The following is a 19,499-nucleotide window of genomic DNA, read 5'->3' as shown; positions in this document are numbered from 1 at the left end:
ATGAAAAAGGGAGGTACAAAAAGACTATGAATCAGAATGTATGAATCTGAATTTCCCATTTTGAGCAATACGAGGGGCAGCGTTGCTTTTGAGTGAATTAAGAAAGGCAAAAAAGGGGCTTCCCTGGTGGCGCAGTGGTTAGGAGTCCACCTGCCTATGCAGGGGACTGGGTTCGAGCCCTGGTCGTGGAAGATCCCATGTGCCGCGGAGCAGCTGGGCCCGTGCGCCACAACTACTGAGGATGCACTCTGGAGCCCGCGAACCACGACTAGTGAAGCCTGTGCGCATGGGGCCTGTGCTCCGCAACAAGAGAGGCCACCGCAGTGAGGGGCCCCCCCGCACCACGGCGAGGGGTGGCCCCTGCTCGCTGCAACTGGAGAAGTCACGCGCCCAGTAACAGAGACACAACTCAGCCAAAAGTAAATAAAAGAAAATAAATAAATTTATTTAAAAAAAAAAAGAAAGGCAAAAAGGAGAACAGATTTAGGTTGAGCAGGAGATAGGAATGATGAGCTTCCATTTTAGATATGCTGCATTTGAGATGAACGGAGGATAAAGAGAGAGAGAGAGAGACACATAATAGGTGATTGTTCTTGCATTCCAGAGAGAGTCCAGACAAGGGGATACAATTTTGGAGTCCTTTCCAAATGAGTACTATTTGAAAGCATGTAAGTAGATGAGAACATCTTGTAGGAGCATAAGAAATGAGAAGGAAAGTCGACTAAGGACAAAATACTGGGGACACCAACACCTAATGGACATGAAGAAACAACAGCAAAATAAAGAAAATTGAATCAGTAAGAGGATAACCAGGAAAAATTCAATCTACATGAAAATATATTTTTAAATAAAGAAGGATGAAAAGAATAGGGACTCCAATATAGGAGCAAGTACAAATGAGGATTTAACAGGGGAATATTAAATTGACAGAAACAGGCAAAACTATACTATTCAAAATATATCGTCAGAGCTACCACTTAGCCATTTGGGAAAAAAAAAAAACTGGAATTCTATCTCATGTTTATAAAAAAAATTAAGTCTAGATGGATCAAAGATTTAAATTTATCAAAATTGAAGAAATACAATTAGTTAAATGTAAAATAGGTGTATGTTTTTATAATCTTGGAGTAGATAAGACCTTTCATACAAAAACACAAAGAAAAACCAAAACCACAAGAGTAGTTAAAAAAGAAAAAGACAAATGAGAAAAATGGTAATGCATATGAAAACGCCTTCCCTCTCATCATATACAAAGAGTTTCGTAAATCAGTTTTAAAAAATAAAGGCAAAGATTCCAAAAGAAAAATGACCAAATGATGTCCCTGGTCTAGAACCACTGGAGGGCAAGGATAGTAGTGAGAGTGAACTGTTTGTCAAATGCTAGACTTGTCACCAGCTCTAACTTTGGCATTATTTTTAGGTTTTCTTTACCTTTCATGTGTTACAGAAAATGCCATGGGAGAGTAAGCCAAGAGAGTAAGGAACAACAAACCAGGGGCCATGAAAGAGAAGTAAGAGTTAATGGTTTTCTTTAGCAGTATTGTCTTTTTAATTATGTATCCAAATCTCCATTCCAGAATCTGGGAAGAAGGAAGGACAGTCATTGAGGCTGATCCCTATTTCTGGAAATGTAGAGAACTCATGGAAACTGGAACGATTGACGCTCAGAGACACATCAAATGGATCTAGGTATGCAATATAAAACTCTTCTGATGAGACTTCACTGGTGGTCCAGTGGTTAAGACTTTGCCTTCCAATGCAGCGGGTGCAGGTTCAATCCCTGATCAGGGAGTTAAGATCCCACATGCCTAGCAGCCAAAAAACCCAAAATATAAAACAGAAGCAATTTTGTAACAAATTCAATAAAGACTTTAAAAAAACATGGTCCGCACCAAAAATTTTTTTTAAAAAACAACTCTTCTGTTTACACCATAAAATATCTTTTAAAATCTACTAGTGCTTTTTATAGAAATTATAGCATTCTTTCTGTCTATTCCTTGAAGAAAGGTTAGTATTGGTGAGCAGAGAAACTGCAGACTAGAACAGTTATTTTCCAGGGTAATTTGGGAGACGATGCTCTTGTTGGATTTTCAAATTAGGGTGAAAAGCCTAGATATATTTTGGATTAAACTGTCATAGTCTCCCTCCATGACTATAAACTGTTGAATAGAAATTGGCCTGGCATGGGCTGCAATGTCCCTAAGAGATCTGTTTCAGGTAGGATAGACTTTGCTATGCTAGAGCAACAAACAGACTTCGAAATCTCTGTTTATTTTTTCATTCAGGTAACAGTCCAACACAAGTCAGGCAGCTCTCCTGAGCAGCTCCCCTCCAAGTGGTGACTCAGGAACCATGGGTGCTCCTGTATTTAGGTGCAGCTGAAAAAAATGTACAAGGTTAATACTGAAGGGGAATACAGGAATAGAGAAATATTTGTATTGTTCAGTATTGTTTTAAGGTCTGGGTCTAAAAGTGTTTAACATTATTTTTGCTTACACTCACTCCATTGACCACTAAGTCACATGGCCCCCAACATAATTTCAAGGGAAAATAACCTGTGCGATTGCCTCATGTGCCCAGGAAAACAGTGTGTTGAATATATAACACAGTCAGCCACAGTCCAGATCCCGGTCAACAAAACCTGTCTTGTTCTTCCTCTGAAAACAGTGCGTTGAGTATATAACACAGTCAGCCACAGTCCAGATCCCGGTCAACAAAATCTGTCTTGTTCTTCCTCTGAAAACAGTGTGTTGAATATATAACATAGTCAGCCACAGTCCAGATTCCGGTCAACAAAATCTGTCTTGTTCTTCCTCTGATAAATCAAGCAAACTCACATCTGCCTCCTACCCAAGGGAAATAGTCCAATTCTCCTTCATTCACTGCATCCATCTCAGGATCCAGGACCTCTGTCCTCTCCACCAGGCCTATTTGTGGCTTCTCGTGGTCAGGTGACTTATGCACCAAAAAGACAAGTTATATACTCCCTCACCTCAACTCCAAACACAGGATATCTTCAATAAGTATTCTGAATTGGGAAGGGGAAGAGTAGAAGATACAGTCAATGTTCTTTAGTAGTTCTGAAATACCACTGCACAGATATTGTGGAAGTCTCACACCCAAGGTGGAGAAAGGGTAGAGAGGAAGAGGTTGCTGGACTAGGCCTTGATTCTACTCCCTGGGAAGAATGATCTTATCATTTCTTCTCTGTGGCCTCTGGAGCCCCTTCCTTGTCATTATTCTCCTAGGCACATCTGAAAAGAGTTTGGAGAGCATGCCATCCTTGGAGGAGGCATTCCACAGCTGCTTTCTGTATGTGGGAGTACAAAACTTGATGCTGGTATTTGAATTTAAAAATACTTTTCTCAAGAGTGCACTTTTGGTTTCCTTGCCAATACAGTTCCCTCAAAAATTTTGTAGATTTCTGATCTATTTGCTTCAGCCAGTTTAGGTTTGTCAGTAATCATACCCAAAGTTATTTCCTAAAAATTATATTCAAATCTATTTTACATGGCCACTTCCTCTACCCTCATGCCTTTTCCCCACTCAGCTTAATGGTGGTTGTCATTGGATTCTTTGAACAATTGGGGTCAAGCCAAATCCTACTCTGATCTTTGCCCTGAAACACATTATTCAACTGGAAATTTTTTTTTTTTTACTATGTCTTGTCACTCAAAGTCTTTTTAGTTCAATCTCTATAAGCAGTTAGGTTTTCCAACCCCAAAAGACCTTGAATTTATGGACTCTTTCATTTCTTCTTGCAAGCTGACTTATTCTTCCCTGAGCTCATTTCTTCTTTGTAATATTGATACTTTGTGAACTGCAGCTAATAATAGATAACATACAGTAGGGCTATGAAGCATTTCAACATCTCAATAGAAATCATTACTGGTATATAATCTTCCTTCTAAGTTAGAGTAGGCAATGGTTTTTAGCAAAGATTTGCCATATTCCCAGACATAAGTATCAGTTTCCCCATCCCCTGCCATCTACCCTAAGGCTTTATATTTTCATATTTTGTTGGAGAAGCACCCCCACTTCAAGGTGACAACTTCTATATTAGTGTAAGTAATATAAGCTCCTTTAATTCCATCCCCAAACCCTCAGTGACTTAATAAAACACTTAATAAAGTAATAAAATTACTCTTTCAACATGAAAACAATCTTTTTTTTCACTTCCCATTCATCTCATGTGGTCAGAAATGATCAAAACAGAGCTTGAGCTATGGTAAGTTCTCAAAAAACTAGCTATTACTATTATTGTTATTATAATACTAGTAGCCCTAGAGTTACAAAAACCTAACAGAGGCAATTTTGTCAACAATAAACACAGCTGCAGGCAATATTTTGAATACAGTATTAGATGAGAGATACAGTTTTTAGTTTTCTACAGCTGCCACAATGAAGTACCATAAACTGGGTGGCTTAAACAATGAAAATTTGTCTCACAGTTCTGACGGCTAGACATCCAAGGTCAAAGTGTCAGCAGGGTTGGTTCCTTCTGACGGCTGTGAGGAAGAATCTGTTCCATGTCTCTCTGCTAGTTTCTGGTGTTTTGATGGAAATCCTTGGTGTTATTTGATTTGTAGAAGCATCACCACAGTCTCTGCCTTCATCTTCACATGGTGCCCTCCCCGTGTGTGTATCCATCTCCAAATTTCCCCTTTTTAAAGGGATACCAGTCATATTGGATTAGTGCCAATCCTAATGACCTCATTTTAACTTGATTACCTCTGTAAAGATTCTATCTCCAAATAAGGTCACATTCTGAAGTATTGGAGGTTAGAATTTCAACATACAAGTTTGGAGGAGGCACAATTCAACTCATAACACATAATTACCCATTAATAAGTAATATTTCCACTGAAGTATTTCTTACTTAAGTTACATATTTACATAGTGGCTAATAATTCTCACCAGTCTCTTCATGAATGAGATCTAGATATTTGTATTAGAAATCCAATGTGCATTCTTTACTCTTTACTGGGCATAATTATGCTTAGGTTAATGTATAGCCAACTATTGTATGGCAGTGATCTCAAGAAATCTTTCTGTTGCTTCCTATTTCCCAGAGTTCAAGATACCCTCTGTCTTCTGCATATCGTAATAGATGATTAACTATGACAGAACAAGGAAAATCAGGTGGGCAGAATACATCTTTTAAAAGGTTGACTTAAAGAAGGCTTCTTTCCATGTTATAGGTGTGTAAAAACTATGGCATCATCTAAAGTCTTCTACTGCAAAATTGTTTCACATTGTTATAAAATAAACCTTAGTAGGCTTAAGTAAATATGAAAAGTATAAGACCGAGAAAAAAATCACTGAGGCATTCATTTAATTAAAATCAACATCTTCATCATTTTCTGTGTTTATTGATATTTTATATTGTTAGTTACTTGAATAAGGTGAACCTTCCATATCATTTACAATGTGGTGAACCATAAACTGGTAGCTATACTAAAGAAAAATTAATGTATGTTTTAGGTCACAGAGACTGCCAAATAAAGTTACTGCAAATCAGATTGTTTTATTGAAACTATACAAGTACTCACATACAGAAATAATAGTTGTCAGTAAAAGGTTGAAAGATGTTGGTTTGTTTGTTTGTTTTTTTGCTCTAATCTACACACTTGCTTTTGTTTACTCTTGCTAAAGTGTCATCATGAAGGAAAGCAGGGCTGGCCTGGGGCCAAATATGTGAGTAATCAAAATTTAACACAGGCTGCCTTTTGCTCAGCTCTTTGTTCTTCTCATCCTAAGATCATCTCTCTCCCCCAGAACACAGTTATTAAATATTTGTCATCTTGTTTCTAGCTGCAACTTATCTTTCTGTCTCCAGCCTTTAGAAGACAGGGCAGCACATTACAAATGCTGAGGAAGTGTATTTGATTTAATACATAAATGAGTGAATGAATCAATGAATGAATTGTAGGCCCAAATCCTAGTTTGTAGCCCAACCAGTACTACATTTTTAATGTTGAAGATCCAAAATTAATTTCCCTTTCCTTATTTTTTACTCCTTTTAGTGTTTCCAGTTTATCTAGTTATAAAAATGTAAAATTATGATTGCAATAATTAACATTAGAATATAAATGATATACTCTCACAAAGTTATTTGCTTTAAATTTAAGTGAAACTCTATTTTTGTAGCATTTCAGCCATTGTGGTAAGAAAAAACTAGACTGTGACCAGGTCTATATTTCAGCTAGTTTTCCAAGTAGCAAAGCTAGTCCTGAGAAAGATGGTTAAGTATGTACCAGATACACAATATAAATTTATTTACTGATTGATGAGAGAAGATGAGAATTCAAACACTGGGATGATATTTCAAATATGAATGTTTGGGTTTTGTTATATTTCATTGGAAGAAAGACTTTTACCTCATCATTACAAAATTTTAGGAACTATTCAAATTTCCTTGATAGTCTTGTCTAAGTAGTCCATGTAGATGAAGTTAAGTTTCGATCAAAGAAGATGATCAGTGAGAACTGTTTCTCCATTTCAGACATCAATAGCAGACAATTTCCTGCCAGCCTGGGAAAATAGGGTTATAGGATGTTGTGTGACAATGTGACAGAGCAGATTTTTTTTACAGGAAAACGGGGCTTAAAAGTTACATCCAAAACTCTTTTAGAATGTACATAGTTGGCAAATAAAATTCAGGCTGCGCCTAAGATGGGGGAAAAAAAAAGAATATACATAGTTGAAACACAAACTATTATTCATAATATCTATTTTAGTCTTTTGAAGTTCAAATTTTATATTACCAAGGGAATATGTAAATGAAATTTTATAGTCATATGTACAAAATCCCCTAGTCTGAAGTCATGTACTAAGTTTCTTAGTGATCCTAAGTATTTCAAAACTTCTTCCTGCCAAATATTCTGCATCTATTTTATGAAAAGCCTGAGGTACTATATTCTCTATATCAAATTAAACTAGGTCTCTATTTCCCACAACTGCCAAAAACACGATAAAATTCATATTCTCTTTATTCAGACAACTGGATGGGGACTTCTCAATGAAACTAGTTCCGAAGATATGATTGTTTGAGTACTTCCTGTACGGGGTTCCTTAACATATTAGAGATGAAAGGGTAATAAGGAAAATACATTTATTTATTTATTTTATAAATTTATTTATTTTGGGGCTGCGTTGGGTTTTCGTTGCTGGGCACGGGCTTTCTCTAGTTGCGGCGAGCGGGGGCTGCTCTTCGTTGTGGTGTGTGGGCTTCGCATTGCGGTGGCTTCTCTTGTTGCAGAGCACAGGCTCTAGGCGTGCAGGCTTCAGCAGTGGTGGCTCACGGGCTCAGTAGTTGTGGTGCACGGGTTTAGTTGCTCTGTGGTATGTGGGATCTTCCCAGACCAGGGATCGAGCCTGTGTCCCCTGCATTGGCAGTCTGATTCTTAACCGCTGCACCACCAGGGAAGTCCCGAAAATACATTTAAAATTTGACAAATTGTCAACATTATCAAGAACATTTTGAAGGTCTCTTTAGGTGTGTAAGCACTACATAAATCAAATATTTAGACAAGGTTCCTACAATTTAGAAATTCTCAGTCTAAGATATAGTTCTTAAAACAGACATTAAATTATAGATGCCTAGAATTTGAAACCTGAAAAAATTTTAATGATTACCAATGTGAACACTGAGGCTAAGTGATCAATCAAATTCTCCAAGTTGATGAGTCTAAACTAGAATCTTGGTTTTCTGATTATCAGTCCAGTCTGCTATTTTTTTAAGAATACAGATTTCTTAACTGTCCACATTATTAAGGGAACTTGAATGATATAAGGAATACTCCATCAGCTTTCTAACTAAGCAGTGCAAGAACAGAATTCCAGCTTCTCCAGTTACTGTGTGAGCTTATGAAGTACAGTTTTCCAATCTAAACCTCAGTTACTTGCTGGCAAAACTTTTATCTGTGTAGATGTACGTACGTAGGACCAGAAGAGTGACCAATCAACAGAATAACCACAGCTAGCCCTTACTGCCACTGCAGTCTACTCATCTCTATAGGAAATGGGAGCAGCACAGGCCTGGTCTCTTGTTGGTTCCATTCAGGTACAGTCTTATAGGAAGTCAGGGTACACACCGGTGGTTTATGTGCATAAACTGGGTAGCATTAGTAACAACTGCTTTGTTATTAGGGTTTTAAAGTGTTTTACAAGGCTGAAAGCCATTACTATAATGCAGCTCCTCAACATATATATTAAGCCAAGGAGAAGAAAGAAACTGAGAACACGTGGGAGTGAGAAATGCACATTTTGCTATCTTACATTTTTCCTGGTTGGTTTTCTTCCAAAGCCATAGCAACCCCCACAGAGAGGATTTTGTTTGTTTGTTTTGCCTATTGAGTGTAATATTAGAGTTCCTGAATTATCTTCTGTAGCAGCCAAAATTCAAAAAGGGGAAAAAACTGTTTAGAAAAACACAAGTGGAAGTATTTTAGCTAAATACACCTTTAATTTTAAAAGGTCTTAATTGTGTGTTGTCTTGTTGTTACTGATGTTGGTGTTCGAGTGAAAATGTGCATTGCAGGTCAGTAAGTTTGAGAGTTCTTTAACATTTATACATGTCTTTAAATCAGATTCAGAGTTTATAGAATTGCAGTCTATCCTTACCTTGGGCCTACAGGTATATATTCTTTGGGTGATACAATATTTATTTATTTTAATTGTATTTAAGCATCATTAACAAGGTCATACATTTTCCATGTCTCCACAGTTCTCACCGATCCCTGTATCTTATATCTGGATACTTCATTTTTTACATTGCCCATGGCTCCTAAAAGCATTAAAGTTCACAGTCCCCAGGTTAGGTATTACTGTTGTTATTTCCCTTTCCTCTAGAGAAGAAAATATGAGGATAGAAAAGGAGTACCTTAAAGGTAAGGAGGATGGGAAGAAGTTATTGAAATTATTTGTAGATAACTAAGCAATATCTAAAACGTGAAAAGAGGATGGAAATCTGTTGAAGTATAAAGCAGAATAAGAAAATAACTTCCCTAGAATCAAGATTTCAAAAGGCAAGAAGAGCATACCTCCCTGCCTGGAAGGTCTTATAGGTAGCAGTTAGGACTGCCTTTAGTCATATGTAACAGAAACTCCATACAGTGCTTAACAAAACAGGTGTTTTCTTCCTCATACAGTAAGAATTCCACAATACTTCAGGGTTGATATACTGCTAAGGGAAGCCATCTGCATTGGCTCTTTCTCCTTTTTATCTACATTCCAAAGTGTGTGGATTTTGTTCCTATAATTGCAAGATGGCTCTTGTATATTCAAGCATCATGTCCCATTCCGGATATGAACTAGGGGGTGGGGCAAAAAGAAAAGATACATTCTGGCTGTTGAGCAAAAACATTTTAGGTTCTTTCAAAGCCTCCTCCAGTAGTTTTCTGCTTGCATTTTATTGGTCTGAACTGCATTACACAGCCAAATATAGCTGGAAGGTCATTTCAGAAAATTAGTACTTCTAACTGAACATCTTGAACAAGATTAGGGTACTGTTGCAAAAAAGGAAGAGGAGAAAAGATTTGGAGTAATTTGGTAGTAGCTAACAATTAAACAGCACTTTCTACATGCCAAACACTTTACATAAAATAACTCATTCAATACAACTATCCTCTGCAGTAGATACCCTTATATTTCCATTTTAAATATAAGCGAACTAAAGCACAAAGCCATTTAATAACATGCAAACATTACCTAGCTATGAAATGGCATAGCTCTGTACTCTGTCTCTAGACCCCATGACAATACTATGTGTATGACACCTAAAGAGGCACAAGGTTTAGAATGATCAGGAACAAAGAGAGTGGAAGTAATGCTATTGGCTAACCTGAAAGTCTGACTATTAAACTACACCACAGGGGGACAATCCTATTCCCCATCCATATTTCCGATGCCTCAGTTTATGTGACTCAAGAATGAAAGATGAAAGACTTTTCTACAACTTAATATCAGTTAAGATACCTTCAGCTTTGAGTAACAAGAAAACAATAGAAACTGTCTTAAACTATAAGAAATCTTATTGGCTTTTATAACAGGAATCTAGAAGCAAAGCAGATGTCCAAGCCTAGTAGGATCAGGCTTCAGCTTTATTTGAAAGCTATTCTCCTCTGTGACTTAGCTTTGTTTTAGACATAGCGTTCCTCATTGTCAAAAATGAATGACAGAAGCAAGTGATGCGATATTCTTCCTTGTCTATTTCCAAAAGGAGAGATAGAAACAGGCTCCCAATAATTCTCTCTTAAGAGCAATAAAGGACTCTCCCAAAAGCCTCCAGCAACCCTCCCTTTTTCTAGAATTGTGCCCCTTGCCCATTCCTAAAACAATCACTAACAAGGGGGATGAGATCATATTATAAGATTAGAATTAATTAAAGATCATTCCTAGAGTAGAAAGGAAGCAAGTTTAATTGAATCACAAGGGCTGTATGGAGGAGGAGCAGTTATCTCAATGAAACCAGGCTTTTGTTAGGGATGTTGGAGGAAAGATTACTGCTGGGTTGAAACTCATAATGTTCAATAGTATATAAGTGTAAAATTCTAGAACAGCAAGTTAATGGGAAAATAATAAAAGCATCAACAAATAAGGAATAGATAACATACAAAGTTTTCTGACTAGTATCAGATTTCCAATCAATAACATGGAATGCTAGAAGACAATAGAGTGATGCTCTCTCAAATTTATCAGGGGAAAAACATGATTTTTAAACCTAGAATTGTATTCCCAGCTAAACTATCAACCGAGGATGAGAGCAAAAGAAATACACTTTCACATACATAAAGATTCAGGAGTTTTATTTCATATGTGTACATTATGAGGAGATTATTTAAGGATATACCTCAGAAAAATGATAGTGAAAAGAAGAGAAAAAGTATGGTATACAAATAACAGGTATCCCTGAAAGTGGGATGCAGATGCAATTGGAAATACAAGAATTGGTGCAAAGTCTGTGTAAGAATCAATGATACCTCTAAATTTCCTTCCATACCACACTGCCAGGTGTCAACTTCACCATACCTGGCTGAAAGCTGAGACCTACTCATTAGAGGGTAAACGAGAGATTTTGTATTCAGTGATATTAACTGAAGGTGAGAACACTGTATTCAAGGCAGAGATAAAATGAAAGTCTACACACTGAACAATGAGATATTAAAGCTCTTGCCTGAGTAAGGATTGAAGAATTTTTCTCTGGGGGTATTCTGTGTTGAACTTAAGAGGAAAACACTTAGAGATATAGACAGGAACCTTCATCATCAAGGTCCCTGCCCTATCACACAAAGCCTACCACTTGACATGCACTACTCAGACTCCACTCTATCCATAGACACAAACTTCCAATAAGGTTTTTAGTGTGTCAGTAATATTAGAAACAGAAAACCAAGGATAATCAAGGATGTATGGGATAATTCTAATGCGAAAGAGAAAATATAAAGAAGCACTGAGGAAATGGAAAATTTTCAGGGAACTAAAGAAATCTTCAAAAAAGAAAACCTATAATTACTGGCAGCAGAGAGATAAGAGAAGAAACAAGAACAGGATACTGAAAAAGAACTCTTTAGAAAACAAAAAAAGAAGCTTAAAAAAAGTATGATCACATAAATAAAAATTGCAGTGAAGATTCGGAAGACAAAGCTAAAGAAATTTTCCATAAAGTAAGAAAAGTGGCCAGAGAAAGAAGAAAGGAAAACAGTAGTATCAATTCAAGGAGGCCCAAGATAACAATAATTCCAGAGAAAGAGATAATACAAGGAAATTTATCAGAACTGATGGCAAACCACAAGTTTCTAGACTAAAATGGCTCAATAAGATGAGGCAACATATTTTCACATTATTAAATTTCAGAAGACTGAGGGTAAATAGAAGATCCTGAAAGTGTCCAGGGTGTGACTGGGGGAAGGAAGCAGGCTACATTCAGTTGATAAAGAATCAGAATGATGACTTCTCAGAACAACACTGGAAATGGAAGTCAATGAAGTACTGTGTTCAAAAATTGAGGGAGGTGAGTAACATTATCAAGATGGCTGAATAAGATATCCTTTGTGGAATCCCTCCATCAACAACAATTTGGTATCCATCACAGAAAAAAGTGCTTCTGTGGGAGCTGTGGGATCCAGTGGCACATGCCAAAGTCTTGTCCACCTGTGCATTAAGTAGTAAGAAAACAGATCTTGGTTCTGGTTGTGGATCCTGAAGTGGCCCATGAACTGGCTCTAGGACTGGCCCATGGAACAGAAGCTCTGGAGAACACTGGCTTAGACAATCACCCATGGATGAGAGAGCCTTTGTGGAAGTCCAGGAGTCGGATAGAGAAGTTCCAGCACACTGTTGGAACAAAATAGCTGAGACTGGACAAATTGAAGAGGGTGAGAGAAACAGCTTGAGTTTACCTGCATCACCCCTCCCCCTAGGTGGCCCAGTTCAGTGCCAAGAAAGCCCTTCTCAGCCTGTGATTTCTCCCATGAAGGAAAACGAGAACGTGAGTGAGTGCCCAGCTTCCGCAGCTGTGTGGGATGCTACCAAAGGCCCATTGCTCTCTCACTCCATCTGGAGTACTGAGTCATAAGCTGTAGGACTGGGAAATGGTAGGCGGCTGGGAGAACAGCAGCCAGGGCTCAAAATGCATCAGAAGAACATGGATCCCACTAAACTGCATCATGGACTCCATCAGGAGGCCCACACCATAGCTGTTGGGGTGCCTCACCCATGAATCCCCCTAACTGGCACATGGGCACCCATAGCACACTGTGCACCACACCCACACACCTCCACCCTGTGACCAGCTCCCTGTAAAGCTCCTGAAGGTAGCAAGAGCAAGATTTGGCAGACAGCTAGTGAGCATGTACAGAAAGCTGAACAGAATCTGTGGGTGAGAAAGTGACCACAAACTTGAACATTTAACATTGCCTTTGGGTAAACAAAAAGGAAGCTGTCAGTAATTGGCTGGCTGTGCAGCAGGATGGAGAGAAAGCATACAAACTTAGTAATTCTGCCACAAGAGGGAGCAAGAAGTGTAGAGAAAGCATATCTAAAGAAAACCTCAGAATCCCTAGTAGGCCTGAAAGAAGGTAATTCTTTTCCAAAGTTAGTCAGTAAAGATTGGAGAAGGTGACTACTACTTAAAATGTGAAGTAAACAATGCAAGACTTCAAGGAGTGTGAAAAATCAAGGAAACATGACACCACAAATGTATTATAATAATCTTCCAGTAATGGACCCCAAAGGCATAGAGATCTGCCAATTACCCAATAAAGAATTCAAAATAACTGTTTTAAGGAAGCTCAGTGAGCTACAAGAAAATAGAGAAACACAACTCAATAAAATCAGGAAAACAATTCGTGAACAAAATGAAAAGTTTAACAAAGAGATAGAAATCATTAAAAAGAATCAATAAAAAACTATTGAGGAAAAAGAACGCAATGAATGAAATGAAAAATACAATAGAGAGTATCAACAACAAAATGGATTAAGCAAAAGAAAGAATATAAGAAACAGAAGACAGACACTTTGAAATTATCCATTCAGGGAACAAAGAAAAAATAATGAAAAAGAGCAAAAAAAGTTTATGTGATCTATGGTATACCATCAAATGAACGAATTGGCAAATTATTGGAGCTCCAGAAGGAGAGGAGAGGGAGAAGGGGGCAGAAAACTTATTTTAAAAAATAATGGCTGAAAAATATCTAAAATCTGGGGAGAGATTTAGCCATGCATGTTTTTGAAGGTCATAGGTCCCCATACAAATTCAACTCAAAATATCTTCTCCAAGACACATTATATTAAAGCAGTAAAAAATCAAAGATAAATAGAGAATCTTAAATGCAGGAAAAGAAACTTATCTTACTAAGGAAACATCATAAGTCTATCAGAGGATTTATCAGCAGAAACCTTACAGTCCAGGAGACAGTGGGATCATATATTCAAAGCACTGAGAGTAAAAACACTTCCAACCAAGAATACTTTATCTGGCAGAGTTGTCCTTCAGAAATGAAGGAGAGATAAAGACATTCATAGACAAACAAAAGCTAAGGAAGTTCATCATCGCTAGACTTGCCTTACAAAAAATGATGAAAGGAGTTTTCCAAGCTAAAATAAAACAACTCTACTTATTAACATGAAAACATATGAAAATATACAACACTGGTAAAGGTAAGTATATGGGAAGATTAAAAAATGAATTCTGTAATATGATGGTGTGTTAACAACTTAGTATAAAGATTAAGGGGGAAGAATATTAAAAATAACTATAGCTACTGTAAGCTGTTAACAAATACACAACATAAAAAGAGGTAAATTTTGATATCAAAAAATTTAAAAGGGGGAGTAAAAAGGCAGAGTTATTGTATGCAATCAAACTTAAGTTGCTATTAGCTAAAACATTGTTATATCTATAAGATGTTTTATGTAAACTTCATGATAACCACAAAACAAACACCTACAGTAGACAGACAAAAGGTAATGAGAAGGAAATAAAAGCATACCACTATGGATAATCATCAATTCAGAAAGATAGAAGGAAAGGAAGAAAGGAAGATGGAAATTATATAAAAGCCAGAAAATAATTACTAAGATGGCATTATTAACTCTTTACTTATCAATAATTACTCTAAATGTAAGTGGATTAAATTCTTTAATCAAAAAGCATAGAGTAGTTGAATGGATTAAAAAAAATACTATATGTTCCCTACAAGAGACTCACTTCAGCTTTAAGGACACATATAGGCTCAAAGTGAAGGGATGGGGAAAGATATTCCATGCAAGTGGAACCTAAAGAGAGCAAGGGTAGCTATACTTATATAAGAAAAAATAGACTTTAACTCAAAAACTGTAATAAGAGACAAAGAAGCTCATTATATATGATAAAGGGGTCAACACATCAAGAGGCTATAACAATCATAAATATATATGCACCCAACATAAGTGGATCTAAACATACAAAGCAAATACAGATCTGAAGGTAGAAATAGACAACAAAAAATAATAGTAGAATATGAAGGGACATCAATATCCCACACTCAACAATGGATAGATCATCCAGACAGACAATCAATAAGGAAATGTTGCACTTGAATTATATTTTAGATGAAATGGACCTAACAGACTTATACAGAATATTGTATCCAACATTAGCAGAACAAACATTCTTCTTAAGTGCACACAAACTCTCCAGAATAGATCATATGTTAAGTCACAAAACAAGTCTCAGCAAATTTAAGAAGATTGAAATTATACCAAGTATCTCTTCTGACCACAATGTAATGAAACTAGAAATCAATAACAATAGAAGAACTGGAAAATTCACAACTATGTGGAAATTAACACTTTTCTAAACAACTCACGGGTAAAGAAAGAAATCTAAAGGAAAATTTTAAAAAAATTTTTTGAAACAAACAAAACTGGAAATCAACATGCCAAAACTTATGGGATGCAGCAAAAGCAGTACTAAGAGGAGTGTTCATAGTGGTAAGTTCCTACATTACACAAAAGAAAGATCTCAAATAAAAAACTTAACTTTACAACTTAAAGAATTAGACAAGGAAGCATAAACTAAGCCCAAAATTAGCAGAAGAAAGGAAATAATAAGGACTAACTAAGAAAATATGAGAGAAGACTCAAAATCAGAAATGAAAGAGGACATATTACAAAAGATATCACAGAAATGCAAAAGTTCATAAGAGACTACTGTGAACAATTATATGCCATTAAACTGGATAATCTAAAAATAAAATGGATAAATCCCTAGACACATACAACCTACCAAGAATGAATCATAAAGAAATTGAAAATAGGAACAGATCAATTGCTAGTAAGGAGCTGAAGTAATCAAAAGCCTCCAAACAGGCTTCCCTGGTGGAGCAGTGGTTGAGAGTCTGCCTGCTGATGCAGGGGACACGGGTTTGTGCCCTGGTCCGGGAAGATCCCACATGCCACGGAGCTGCTGGGCCCGTGAGCCATGGCTGCTGAGCCTGCGCATCCAGAGCCTGTGCTCCACAACGGGAGAGGCCACAACAGTGAGAGGCCCGTGTACCGCAAAAAAAAAAAAAAAAAAAAAAGAAGCCTCCAAACAAAGAAAAGCACAGGACAAAAAGTTTTCTCTGGTGAATTTTATCAAACATTTAAAGAACTATTGCTGGGACTTCTCTGGTGGCGCAGTGGTTAAGAATACACCTGCCAATGCAGGGGACACGGGTTCAAGCCCTGGTCTGAGAAGATCCCACATGCCATGGAGCAACTGAGCCTGTGCACCACAACTACTAAGCCTGAGCTCTAGAGCCCATGAGCCACAACTACAGAGCCTGCATGCCACAACTACTGAAGCCCACGCGCCTAGAGTCCGTGCACTGCAACAAGAGAAGCCACTGTGTTGAGAAGCCTGTGCACCACAACGAAGAGTAGTCCCTGCTCGCTGCAACTAGAGAAAGCCTGAGTGCAACAACAGAGACCCAACACAGCCAAAAGTTAATTAATTTTAAAAAATAAATGAAGAACTATTGCCAATCCTTCCTGAATTCTTCCAAAAGACTGAAGAGGAGGCTATATTTCCAAACTCATTTTAGAAGGCCAGCTCTGACACAAAGCCATATAAGGACACTATAAGAAAAGAAAGCTACAGGCCAATATTCCAAATGAATATAGGTGTAAAAATTTCCAACAGTGTATTAGCAAACCAAATTCAACAACACACTAAAAGAATCATACACTGTGATCAAGTGCAATTTATTCCTAGGATTCAAGGATGGTTCAACATATACAAGGCAATAAGTGATTCACAGCATGAATAGAATGCAAGACAAAAATTGTATGAACATCTCAATAGATGCAGAAATATCATTTGACAAAATTCAATATCCTTTCATGATAAAGACTGAACAATGTGAACATAGAAGGAACATACCTCAACATAATAAAAGCTATATATGACAAGCCCACAGATAACATCATACTCAATGGTGAGAGGTTGAAAGCTTTTCCTCTGAGGTCAGGAACAAGACAAAGTTGCCCACTGTCACCACTCCTATTCAGCATGGTATTAAAAGTCCTAGCCAAAATAATTAGGGAAATAAACAAAATAAAAGACATCCAAATCAGTAAGGAAGAGAAGTAAAATTGCCTGTTTGCAGATGATATGATATTATTTTTAGAAAAATACCAAAGGCTCCACCAAAAAACTGTTAGACCTAATAAATAAATTCAGTAAAATTTCAGTACATAAAATTAATATACAAAAATTGGTTGTGTTTCTAAACACTAACAATGAACTATCTGAAAAAGAACATAAGAAAACATGGCCATTTACAATAGTCTCCCAAAAAAAATACTTAGGAATAAATTTAACCAAAGAAGTGAAATATCTGCACACTGAAGTGTATAAGACATTGATGAAAGAAATTGAAGATAAAAATAAATGGAAAGCTATCTCCGATTATGAATTGAAGGAATTAATATTTTTAAAATATCCATACTATTCAAAGCCATCTATAGATTCAGTGCAATCCCCCAAAATTCCAATGGCATTTTTTCACTGAAAAAGAAAAAAATTCTAAAATTCATATGGAACCACAAAAGATCCCAGAGTGCCAAAGCATTTCTGAGAAAGAAGAACAAAGCTGGAAGCATCACAATTCCTGATTTCAAACTATATTACAAAGCAACAAAGTAATCAAAACAACATAGTACTGGCATAAAAATAGACACATAGACCAATAGAACAGAATCTAGAGCCCAGAAATTAATTCTCACACTTAGCTTCAACTAATATGTGACAAGGAAGCCAAGAATACTCAATGGAGAAAGGATAATCTCTTCCATAAATGGTACTGGGCAGTGTACAATCACATGCAAAAGAATGAAATTGAACCCCTTTCCTACACCACTTACAAAAAGTAACTTGAAATCAATTATAGATTTAATCATAAGATCTGAAACAGTGAAACTACTAGGAGAAAACGGGAAAAGCTCCTTGACATCCGTCTTGGCAATGATTGTTTGGATATGACACCAAATGCACAAGTAACAAAAGCAAAAGTAAATAAACTGGACTACGTCAAACTAAAAAGCTTCTGCACAGTAAAAGAAACAATCAGTAAAATGAAAAGGTAACCTATGGAATGGGTTAAACTATTTCCATAACACCTATCAGATAAGGGGTTAATAATTATAATATATAAGGAACACAACTCAATAGCCAAAAACCAAACATTCCAATAAAAAATGGGCAGAGGACCTGAAAAGACATTTTTTCAAAGAAGACATACAAATGGCCAACCAGTACTTGAAAAGATTTTAATGTCCCTCATCATCAGGAAAATGCAAATCAAAACCACAATGAAATATCACTTCACACCTGTTAGAATGGCTGTATAAAAAAAGACATGAGATTAAAAAGTGTTGGTAAAGATGTGGAAAAAAAGGGATCCTTGTACACTATTGCTGGAAATGTAAATTGGTACATCTACTATGGAAACTGTAGGGTGGTTCCTCAAAAAATTAAAAATAGAACTACCATGTAACCTAGCAATCCCACTTCTGTGTATATATCCAAAGGAAATGAAATCAAATCTTAAAGAAATATCCACATTCCCATGTTCATTTCCACACTATTCCCAGTAGCCAGGATATAAAAACAATATGTGTCTGTCTACAGATGAATGAATGAAGAATATTCATGTTTGAATATTATTCAACACGAGAAAGAAGGAAATCCTTCCAGTTGAGACGACATGTATGAAACTTGAGGACATTATGTTAAGTGAAATAAGTCATACAGAAAAAATGAAAATACTGTATGATATCACTTATATGTGGAATTTTAAAAAGCTGAACTCATAGAGTAGAATGGTGTTTGCCATGGGTTGGGGAGTGGAGGAAATGAGGAGATGCTGATTCATGGGTACAAATTTCCAATTATACAATAAATAAGTCCTGAGGATTTAATGTACAGCATGGTGACTATAGGTAACAATACTGTATAGTATACTTGAAAAGTGGCTAAAAGTAAATCTTAAATGTTCACACACACACACACACACACACACACGGTAATTATGTAAGGTGATGGAGCTGTTAACTATATTGTGGTAATCATTCAACAATATATGTGTATCAAATCATCATGTTATATTCCTAAAATTATATAATGTGATATGTAAATTATATTTCAATAAAACTGGAAAAATAAAATTAAAAATTCATGGAAAATAATTTGCACCCTAGAATTCTATACCCTCTCAAGCTATATGTCATGTATGAGGGTAGAATAAAGAAAATTTTAGTTTTGCCAAAACTAAAAAAAAATTACTTTGAACATAAATTGTCTCAGGAAGGTACATGAAATTTTACTCAATAACAACAATAAAAAGAACAAGAAGGGGGCTTCCTTGGTGGCGCAGTGGTTGAGAATCCGCCTGCTGATGCAGGGGACACAGGTTCATGCCCCGGTCCGGGAAGATCCCACGTGCCGCAGAGCGGCTGGGCCCGTGAGCCATGGC

Source organism: Neophocaena asiaeorientalis, unplaced genomic scaffold, assembly GCF_003031525.2.
Source record: "Neophocaena asiaeorientalis asiaeorientalis breed wild unplaced genomic scaffold, Neophocaena_asiaeorientalis_V1.1 scaffold496, whole genome shotgun sequence".
In the NCBI taxonomy this organism is placed as follows: Eukaryota; Metazoa; Chordata; class Mammalia; order Artiodactyla; family Phocoenidae; genus Neophocaena; species Neophocaena asiaeorientalis.
Note: the sequence above shows the minus strand (reverse complement) of the source record.